This window comes from Terrapene carolina, unplaced genomic scaffold (genome assembly GCF_002925995.2).
Source record: "Terrapene carolina triunguis isolate 2854851 unplaced genomic scaffold, T_m_triunguis-2.0 Scaffold111, whole genome shotgun sequence".
Lineage (NCBI taxonomy): Eukaryota > Metazoa > Chordata > Testudines > Emydidae > Terrapene > Terrapene triunguis.
The window spans coordinates 16,336,413-16,346,641 of NW_020664462.1; positions in this window are offsets into that span (position 1 = coordinate 16,336,413).

Sequence of the window (10,229 nt, forward strand, 5' to 3'; positions counted from 1 at the left end):
GCTATTGGAACAAGTGTCCATGTGCCAAACTGCTTGGTCTTCTCCAGCATTTGCCTGCCCCATCTTGGCCAGCATCCTGGGTATCCTTGGATTTCATTGTAGTTACCTCCCTCCCAGGGTTGTACTGTCATCCTCATCACCATTGATCGCCTCACTAAGATGGCACACTTTATTTCTGTTCATTCCCTTCCAGCCACCCTGGCAATGGCCTGCATTTTTCTAGATAATATTTTTCAGCTTCCTGTACTGCCAACCTCAATAGTCTCAGATCAAAGTCGGAAATTCACTTCCCATTTTTGGTGCAAACTCTTAGGAATGGAGCTTCTTATCTCCTGAGCCTATCACCTGCAAAGGGGCAGACAGAACAGGTGAACCAGATCCTTGAGCAAAACTGCCGTTGGTTTCTCAATTATTGTCAAGATGACTGGGTCACCCTCCTGCCATATGCAGATTTTGTGTGCAACAATTCCACTCATGCATCCACCCAACATAGTCCATTCTACACAAACTATGGTTTTCACTTCCACTTCCATTCTACTGTATCTAGAGACTCCCCAGTCCGCGCCACAGCAGATTTAGTTGACCACCTTCATCAGGAGCTTACCGAACACCTGGAAGCTGCCAAGGAGGCATACAAATGTCAAGCCAACCAAAAACACCAAGCCACACCAACTCTGTCTGCAGGTGTCCTCCAAACACCTCAAATCCATCAGTCCCTGAGCCAAACTGGACAATCAGTACCCAGGCCCATTTAAGATCACAGAACAAATAAATCCTGCAGCATTTAGGTCCAGTTGCCAGAATCCTTAAAGGTCCACCCAGTTTTTCACATGTCCCTTCTCAAACCCTATGCAGAAAATCCGTTCCTGGCCACTTCGCTTTACCTCCACCTCCTGTAGATGTCCAGGGTCAAGAGGAGTATGAGGTCAGGGGAATCCTATACTCCAAGCTTTATTATCTGATTGATTGGGAGAGTTATGGACCAAAAGATCAATCATGGGAACCATTAGAAAACATCCATGCTCCAGAAATCATTTGTGCCTTCCACCAAATATCCCCTGAAACCAGATCCCACTGCCCTTAGGAGGTGCCCTTGAGTCGGGGGGGGGGAGGGGTATTGTCAGGGGCCAGCCTGTAGCAGTGCCAGTATCCTGGCAACCTAATGAGGGTCCCTGGCCTTGACAGAAGTTGTCTTATTGGCTGCAGGAGTCAGCTGCTCAGTGTCTGCCTCATCTGCAAGTGTGTTTGGTCCTGTCCTGGTCTCTAGCCCTGCTCCAGCATCAGCCCATCCTGTACCTGCTCCCGTCCTATCCTGTACCTATTCCTGCCCCAGAACCCCACTCCATCCTGGCTTCTGACTCTCGGCTACACCTCCTGACTGTGACTCTGGCTAACCCTTCATCTCCAGCTTTGGTTTCTGACTGCCAGCTCCGAAGCTTGGCTATGCCTTCTGACTATGACTTCAGCTTAGGCTTTGGCTTCTAACACCTGGCTCTGACCTTTGGTTCGCTCCAGGACACTACCTCCACTGGATTCAGCTCTAACTGGTAGGCCAAACTGTTGCTCCAACCATTCAGCCAGACCACGCACAACGCAGTCATTGACACTTAGCCTGGGTTAGCCCTAAAGGACAAATAGAGCTATAGAAACCTATATTGCCTTTTGAAACCTAAGACTACACTCACTCATGTGTCTAAATTTGCTTGTTTAAACTTTGTAAATAACTCTCTAATTTCATTTTCCTATTTAATAAATCTCCATATAGTTTACTACAGGATTGGCTACATGCATTGTCTTTTGGTGCGAGACCTAAAGCACAATTGACGTGGGGTAAGTGACTGGTCCTCTGGGATTAGGAGTAACTTGAACATTGCTGTAATTCTTGGTGGAAAAATATATCTATCACAGAGATATGCTCACCTGGGTGGCAAAACAGATTGGAGTACCCAAGAGACTGACTGTGACTCTGTGTTAAGGCTGTCAATGTGCCTGAGGGGTTTGCACTTGATGCAGTTAGTTGGTGAGATCTAAGTTTAGAAATCACAACCAACTTGGTGTTTGTGCCGTGGTTTTTAACTGTCTTCTCTGAGGTTGGTACTCATGTTCTTGCATCACTGGTAGATAGACAGACAGGCATCTTTTTAGTCAGCTACCTGGCAGCTTGGATAGATAGATGGGTAGCTAGGTTAGATAGCTATCTAGGCTTAAAGGCAATACAACAAATCATAAATTCTAAGCAAGTCTAAGATGTCTCTATTTGACAGCATCATTTAATGGGTATGAGGCAGTTGAAGAATGTAATATAGTCCCATGGTTTCTTAACTAAAAAAAGAATAACAAATGCTGAAAATCTCTGCCAAACAACAAAGCAAATTTTATACACGCTCATCAATTTAACCCTAAAACCTTAAAAGCCTGAGGGTGATCCCAACGCCTTTAATACCAAAGGCCCTAACTATGCCACAGATCAAGCACCAAGCCCAAGCCTGCTTTGTCTGAGAAAGATGAAAGCACACTCCAACAGGTGAAGGCTTTTTTTTAATCATCACCTGCAATTAAGCAAAGGAAAACTAAGAGGGGAAGAGGTAAGCTGAACTTGTTTTAAAAAGACACCACGGGAGCAGGTGGATGCTTGCTAAGGATGGCTGTGGTGTCTGCTGTCATTCTTTCACCAAATGATGTGCATTCATTGGGATTTCCTGCACGTTAACAACAGATCGGTTGGTGGGAAAGTCTGGTGGATGCTGCAAAAGCAATTTTTTTTTCTATATCATTCTGGAAAGGATATTGCTGAAAAAAGTTCTCAAGCAATAGCAGACTTCTATTGGAAGTCATAAAGCAGTTCATTTCAGAACATGGAGGATAATTTTTACCTTCCCTCTTGCTTTAAAACCAATAACCCCCAACTCTCTATTTTATTGCAAGGACTTGTGATATTTGGTGGTTGTTTTTTTAAAACCCCAGCTTCTGAAGTCATGATATCACATGAGAATTTCAGCTATCACTGGGGAGGGGGGGAGTTTCTAGCCCTCGTTGTCACTGAGAAACTCCTGAAAACATGAGTGCCCTAATGGTTCAAACACCAAATGGCAAATAAAAAGAACCCAACATTTATTATTATTTTAAATCCCATTATTTTTAAGTCAATCTCATGATTTTGGGGTCTCGTGATCTTTGAATGCTTGAAGCTAGCAACACAGTAGCCATGGTCATTAAAATCCATTTTAAAAGGCCTTCCATTTTGCAAAAATCTGTAGAATGATGCTGTTATTTGATACAATTAATTTTTATGTATAAATTTTGCATTTATGCAAAACTCAAGGCACTAACGACCACTTTTGCACACAGGGCCTGCTACCACACAAATTCCATAGAATTAACATCTATTAAAAACACCCCCAACTCACTTCCAAGAAAACCGTCCTCTTTAAAACGCATTCAGTAGCCACAAAAAAACTTCCCTATCTATCACTGATAAAATCCTCCTCCACAAGCCACTCACACCTCAACCAACTCCCCTATTACCTGGGAAATTCTGGGAGAATAGGTAGGCCTTAAAGAGCAACAAATCCAAGTTGCCAGACCAGAGGAGAAATAATTGCCAGAGCTGAGGTCTACTCATTGAAAATGCCCTGATGCCAACCCTCATTTATTTAGTTCTCTGGGCTGCTAAATCAAGCAACTCAAATGATTGCTGTTCTATTCCCTATATAGAGATGCAGATCGCCAGCAGGCAGGCCTCAGTGTGCATGCAAGGGTATATCTGTATGCATCTCTTTGCAGGATCAGGGCTTTGAAAAGTAAAGTTCCAGGACAAAATGCCTCACCCCAAAAAAAGCCATCATTCCATTCTCCTTCGCATCAATCACCATCCCTCGTGAGCACATAACATTCATCAAATCTGGATTCTCGCAGACTACGGTGGGATTAAACAATTTCCATTGGGACACCAATAGGAAAGATTTCCAGAAAGTGACGATCATCTGAAAAGAGCAAGTCATGATGTAAATGGTTTTGCAACCTAAGTGTAGCTTTTTCTACAGCAAAACCTACCACACTGGTGGGGACTAGGGGGAAGAGAGGGAGAAAGAGATGCGTGTAAATTACTAGCAATAATAAATGCCTCTGATCTGTGCACTGACAGCATGAAATGCACAATCTGAATAAAAATTTCAAATGAAGATTGTATAACGAGAAAATCAATATGATCCAAATACATAAATAGAAAGTTAATGGAGAGAGCTTTTATGTCTGCACAGAAGTGCACAGTATTGGCCAAAACATGGCAGGGCTTCCCCTCACCCCTCCATTTTCTCTTTTGTGTCTTTCAGGTCACTCTAGCTCATGAAAATCAAGTTGTATTTCTTCTGCTGTGCTTCCTGTAAAATCAATAACAACAATCAATTAAAACTTGTTTTCTGCCAGCTGGCTGTTGTTTGCGATAATAATGCACGGAGCAGAAAGAAGATCACTTTATTTCCTTGACCTATTCAATGCCCTGCTAAATACAGTGTCTGTTCCATCTAGACCTCAAACACTTCTACCTTCCCTCCCCCATGTCTCCTCAGATTTACTTTTAAATGTTGTGAAAGAGATTAGAAATTCTCACTGTCTACAGATAATTCAGAGTATTTACTTTCAGTGTCTCCTTAACTGGCTGAAAGTTAATGTTTAATTTACACTTAACTCAGCAGAGAGTCCCAACATCAAGTTAGGCCAAATTCTGTGCTGATTTAAACCTTGTGTGATTCCATTGACTTTAGTATGCTTGCAACAGGTGTAAGCTATTAACAGCTGATTTAAAGAGCTGCACAGTGGAAGCCATTTGCAGTTCACAAGAAAACAAGTTTTACTGGTCCTACAAAATTCAGGAAGTACACTGCATATTCTTGGGCACCTTATATTATCTGTTTATATCTACACCAATTTAATACCACTGTAGAGTTTGGACCTTAAATCTCACTGTCACACTGTACTATTATTATTTATTATTTGTATCATAGTAGCAACCAGTCAGGATCAGGGCCCCATTTTACTAGATGCTGTACACACAGAGGACAATCCCTGCCCTGAACAGTCATAATTTAGATAAGCTGCAGTAGTCAGTAAGAACATAAGAACGGCCATACTGGGTCAGACCAAAGGTCCATCTAGCCCAGTATCCAGTCTACTGACAGTGGCCAATGGCAGGTGCCCCAAATGGGAATGAACAGGAGAGGTAAATCAAGTGATCCATCCCCTGTCGCCCATTCCCAGCTTCTGGCAGTGTGACAAAAATAGGGAAAAACCAGGGGAGGAGAAGGAAGGAAACAGCAATAAGAACATGTATTATGATAGGTCAGTGACGCACACTGCCAGAAGCGAGGAGGTATGGAGTCTTGTACTAGGTCTGAAAATGCAGCTAAAATCGTTTGTCAACTAGAGACGGGCAAGTTATGCAACAGCTTGAACATAAGCATTCCTGCCTGTTAAGAAAGGAGATTAGGGGTTTGAATACTCAATCCTCTTTTCTACCTTTTGAATAATGAGTATCATATGACCAAGTCCACCCTTGACTTTTCTCCAGGTAGCAGCATACAAAGGACTTATCTGTTCTTTTATACATTTAGTAAAGGGTTTTTTAAGGAGCCCAAGGAAGTTAGGCACCCAATCCCATTGATTTGTCAATGAGATTTAGGCACCTAATCATACCAGGCCACTTTGAACATCCCAGTCTTATTGAAGATAGAGTGTGCCCATGGCTGTGGTATCCAGGTGTGTTACAGTAATTAAAAAGAAACAAGGGTTGCCAGCATTTATCTCAAAACAGGCAAGTGATACAATACGTGCTACCTGCACTCTCCCCCATTGGATGGGGACAGTCCTAAGCAGTGAAAAAGCCAGAGTGAACAAATGCATTTTGAACTGCTTCTAGAAACCCACCAAACTGGGGAGTCTTGGGGACTGTCGGGGGAAGTAAGTTCGAGAGCAGAGGATCTCTTATCTCCTGATAATTTCCTGCCACCTGTTAATCAAGGCTGGGCACAGGCACAAATTGCTTTTTGGTGGAGCAGAACTCTTACAATTAAGGCATAACACAAGGGACATTCCCAGACAGCCGGATCCCAGGTCATTCAAAACCTCATAGAAAACAATCAGCACCTTGAATTATACCCAGAAATGAGTTGGGAGCCAGTACAGAGGCCACAGCACTGGAGTTGTGTTTTTCTATTGGCCTACTTAAGAGGCAATCAGCCACAATTCCACAGTCACCAAAGCTTCCAAATTCTTCAGTGGAGCCCTATCATAAGTCGAACACTCAGTCCCTGAGGTAACAAAGGCAAGGTTAAGTGCAGCAAGTGGAAAGGTTACAAATATGAAGACCAGCTGAATATGGTAAAAGGCATTTCAGACCACACCTGTCATCTGGCAATCCAGGAGCAGTGATGGATCTAGTACAGTCCCCAAGAAGTTGAGAGAAGAGTAGTAATAGCTCTTCAGAAGCGGGAGCGATTGTAACCTCCTTAAGTTCCTCAAAATGGTTTCCCCTGTCCATCAGCATCATCTCTAGCTTGTCTGGATTAATCTAAACTAGCAAGTTTATATCTAGGATCCTAATTCAGCCAGGCACTGGGAAAGCAAGGAGACTGCAGAATATGGGTTCAATGAGAAGATATAAAGCTGGGAAATCATAATCAGCCACCAGGCAACTACAAAACAGCAACTACAGAGAAGCAAATTTAACCCCCTCAATACCCTAATAGCAGCGAACTAGTACGTGTAAAGGATGGAGAGGAATGCAAGTTGCAGATGGCATTTTAAAAAGTCACATATTAACAATAGACAAATAACCCTCGCATTACTTAAACCTCTACCACTGGGCTCCAGGGCACCCTGGGCTTGTCCAGCATGAACAATGAAGACTGCTGAGCTCCCAGCAACCAAAATGTTCATGGCCTGAGCCAGGAGCTCAGCAGATGCACATCTGGGCTAATGACAGTTTCATTCTGTGAATTTATAGGTTCCTTAAACCTTCCAGCCCTGTATCCGCATCTGAAATGGAGACTGTACAAAGCTAAAGTATCAAGATCCCACTATCAGTGATTCTACTTGAGCTTATTATTTGTTTAATAGCTTAACATTATTTTTTCATCTTGGCCTAGAGTTTTTTTCTTTAGGTTTACATTTTTTTCTGACCTGTCTCCTGTTTTTCTTCATCAATTTGATTCTGAATTATATTTTTATATAGGTCCCTTCCCTGAATATTTGCAATTGCAGATCACCTCTCCTGACACAATTGTCTAATACCTTAATTTGGTATTTGTTCTATAGATTATGTCCCTCATACATACAGCCCTGGTTACTGCATGGAGTTTGATAAAGAGGACATTCTTATCAGAGCTTCTCGTTAAAATATTGGCAGCACAGCACGAGTGAATGTGTAAAACACATGTAATAAACCAGTGTGGATCGATATTTGTATATTTGTCCAATGGCATTCTGGGTACTGTTGGGTGATAAGTTTCAATCCATTAGTAGTTGAATTGTTTATGTTTAAGCTGCTTTTGGAGTTTTAGTTTTTTCTGTTTTAGTTATTAATGTTAACTGTGTGTCATAGAATAGAATCACAGACATGTAGGACTGGAAGGGACCACAATAGGTCATCTAGTCCAGTCCCCTGCATTCAAGCTATCAGATCAAAGTCCCTGGTAGGCAACTACTCTAAACTGTGACACTTGATTAGACCTAGGTGGAGCTGAAAATTCTGGGGGGAAGACTTAACTAATGCTGTTGGATGGTCTGATGCTTATTATCTGGGCTTAATCTTTGCCTCTGCGCTCTATTCTGGTTAGCATTTTTGAAAAGCAGCTGAACCAAATTGCTATGAATCTGACATATTGAGAGCAAAAAAGAGTGCTGCACAATAATGAACTATGTAGAGATATTTGTGTTGAAAAATAAAGTGAAGGATTTACAGATGTTTTACACTGGAGTTCTGTGTGGCTTTGGAGTACATATTTAGTATTAGTAGTTCACATACACAATCTAACTCAATCATGAAATGGCAGAACCCATCTTAAGTCTAGCTATCTGATGAAAATATAATAATAAAAGCTAGTTGCTGGGCTACAGCTTTCATGTTCTATTAATGTGAGAAGCTAAGTTAACAAAAGTATTAATATTTGTGTGTCATTTATGGAAAGTTTGTTACAAAGGCTTAGAATGCCCATTTTTCATAGTTCAGATTAGGTCACAGAGATCTTGAAAAATAAAACACAAAATTTAATTTATCAAGAATGACAACTGACTCGATCAACTTGAATAGTTCATCTACCCTTTTTATCTTCTTTGGTACCTCCATTTGTTTCAATTTTGCTTTCACTTTGTAAAACTAAACATACTTTTCTGCATGGGATGGGTAAATAACAAATATTTTCTCCTCTGCTTCACTCATCCCTGCCTCGGAATATTAAACCTGATGACCAGTTAACAGTACTTGGCTTGGGCTTCCCAGCCCTTGCAAGAACTTGTGTTTGTGGTATTTGAAACATTAACGTATAACTCACTAGGCCAAAACTTGCCTTACCTTAAATCCCATACAATCCGACAGAAGTCCACCCCGGGAAGAAAATGGAGTTGCATGGGTCAGGATTTGGCCCAATTTTTGGACTTTCTCCTTTTCTGTGTTTTATACTTTGCTGTGTTACCATCTTATGAGAACCCTTTCCCCCCCATATTTTCTACAGTCTGTTAAATAGGCAGGACAGCTTTTAGATTTCTGTTGTGTCCTAGGTTTGTTATATCCTTTTGCTTCATGTACCTCATTATGTGTCCTAGCTTTTGTTAAGGGTAAAATAGCTCTCTAATGCAGACCCTATTCAATTTTTTTTAACCCTTTTATATGGAGGACTTTTCTGTCCAAATGGTTTTTGTATTTGCATGGGACTTATTATTCAAATTCATTATAAACAGTTTGAGTCAAACTCTCTGTGTTCATCTGTTGCTATGAACTCCATCAAAACCCCCAAACCGATGCATCTTACTGAGAGTTCTAAGTACAGACCTAGCAACTCTGCAAAAATTGGTCACATTCCATTTTGTTATAAAATATGCCTCAAATGCTCTCATTGTAATAGACATTTTTTCATAGGCGTTGCTGGGTCTGATTTTCCCAGGAGGGAAAGAAATTTACCTTTTTTTGTAGGAAATTTGAGATTCTCACAAAATCACATGTCTTCAGGAGCTGGGACTTAAAACAAAAACAAACAAACACCAAATACCATGAAACTCACAATAAAATCCTGAGGAGCGGAAAACACTGAGAGAAAACAGTACATTTTATTAACTGCACAAGCATTCAGCTCAGTCTGATTCTACTCAGTCTTCTGGAAACATATAGTATACACTGGGCACATTCAGAGACTTAACAGCGACAATAGCATAATCACTCTCATATTAGTATCTTTCTAGTTTCTTCTTAAATTCTGAACTTAACTTGAAAGACTTGCCACTGTGGCCATTTTCTCCATCAAGAAATAACTCATTTTGTGGACTTGCTCATATCAAGTGTTTCATGCCAGTCTCCAAATAATAGCACCATCCAAATTACAGCATTAACTATAGATTTCCCCATAGATGTAGGATAGGTGTTGTCTATATTTGACATATACTTGTGTGTGTTTTCAGTCTAATCATCTGTGAACTGCATATGAATAAACAAGTGGCACACCAGAGTGCTGTTATGAGATGAGACTGGACCTTATTTCTTGGCTCCAGTATCTGTCCTGAGTGAGGTTTACAATAATTGTCACATGACAGGGATCAGTATTCACTGAATCTACAATTAGTGTTAGAGCAGGGATTCACTGGTCACAAATGCCATATAAGGGCTACAGCAAGACACTGGTCTATGGGCTCCATAGCTTACATCTCCTGGCTGAGAAGGATTATGTCACCCCTCAGACTTCAGCTTGGTCCTATGCAACACCTTTTTACTAGGCTTTGTGAGAAGAAGCAGAGTTTTATCCTTATATTTCTTTTCTTTAGAACTGCACTTTTGTTTGGTCCTTTTCTTTATTTACCCCTTATTATTCTGATATATATTTTGGACTTGTTTATTCTTCATCCTTCACCCTTGTTATTTTCTCATTATTGCTTTTCTGCTCCTGAAGATTTTCTTCTATTCGCCTTTGTAACTTCCAAACACACACACACACACACACACACACACACACACACACACACACACA